We start from the raw sequence: 981 nt of genomic DNA, 5'->3' as shown, positions 1-981 counted from the left end.
CTAAGCCCAAGCCCTGCAGCTCTGGGTGAAGAGACCCAGCGGTCGGCAGGATCCTGGCTCGGAGGGGCCGACGCCATTAGGTCGCGGCGGTGGCGGTAGGGGTGGGGGTGGGGGTGGGGGGAGAGGTTCGCGGCTGCTTCCAGTCTTGGGCCCTGCCAACTGCCAGCCTCGGCGACCGCTCTGCAAAACACACCCGAGAATGTCCCGGGGCCCCCCAGTTCACCTACCGACCAAAGGCCGGAGGGCCTGGAGGGCCCCAGGGTAGAAGGCCACGATCCGCTTCTAGCCGCGCTCTCTGCCGGAACTGACTTGGCAGTTCTCTTTGCTGGCTAGAGAGGAGGGGCGCCGGAAGTGCCTTCGCGCTGGGACCCGTGAGCCAAGGTTCCGGGACTGAAACGTTCCGGCAGGGAGGAGGACAACGGAGGTGTCACGTGAAATTGGGACGCCCGCCTGGCTTGCCCTTCCAAACGGTAATTTTTCAGAATTCCCCGAGCATGCGTATTTTTTTCTTCCCTCACACCCTCGACTGTTGGACGCTGAGATTCCCTACAATCGTTCACTTATTTCAGTTCAGGCGCTCAGTCGTGTCCGACTCTTTGCGACCCCATGGACTGCATGCAGCACGCCAGGCCACCCTGCCCATCACCAAGACCCGGAGCTTACTCAAACTCATGTCCATCGAGTCGGTGATGCCATCCAACCATCTCATCTTCTGTCGTCCCTTTCTCCTCCTGCCTTCAGTCTGTCCCAGCATCAGGGTCTTTTCCAGTGAGTCAGTTCTTCGCATCTGGTGGCCAAAGTATTGGAGTTTCAGCTTCAGCATCAGTCCTTCCAATGAATATTCAGGGCTGATTTCCTTTAGGATGGACTGGTTGGATCTCCTTGCTGTCCAAGGGACTCTCAAGAGTCTTCTCCAACACCACAGCTCAAAAGCATCAATTCTTCGGTGCTCAGCTTTCTTTATAGTTCAACTCTCACATC

The 981-nt window shown here is 57.7% G+C and overlaps 1 protein-coding gene across 3 annotated transcripts in view; it reads left to right on the top strand.

The window, feature by feature from the left end:
* Window positions 1-390: 390 nt before the first annotated feature.
* The window catches only part of EPB41L1 (erythrocyte membrane protein band 4.1-like 1), a 173,728-nt gene continuing 173,137 nt past the window's right edge, over window positions 391-981 (top strand). Inside the window, exon 1 of one of the 3 annotated variants that reach the window (XM_010829224.1) lies at window positions 391-470. The gene's annotated coding sequence lies outside the window, so the exon portion shown is untranslated. The remainder of the gene's footprint in view (window positions 471-981) is intronic. The other 2 variants (XM_010829226.1, XM_010829228.1) reach the window with 2 other exon arrangements.

Source organism: Bison bison, unplaced genomic scaffold (assembly GCF_000754665.1).
Source record: "Bison bison bison isolate TAMUID 2011002044 unplaced genomic scaffold, Bison_UMD1.0 scf7180017864500, whole genome shotgun sequence".
Lineage (NCBI taxonomy): Eukaryota > Metazoa > Chordata > Mammalia > Artiodactyla > Bovidae > Bison > Bison bison.
Note: the sequence above shows the minus strand (reverse complement) of the source record. Positions and strands in the feature narration are given on the sequence as shown.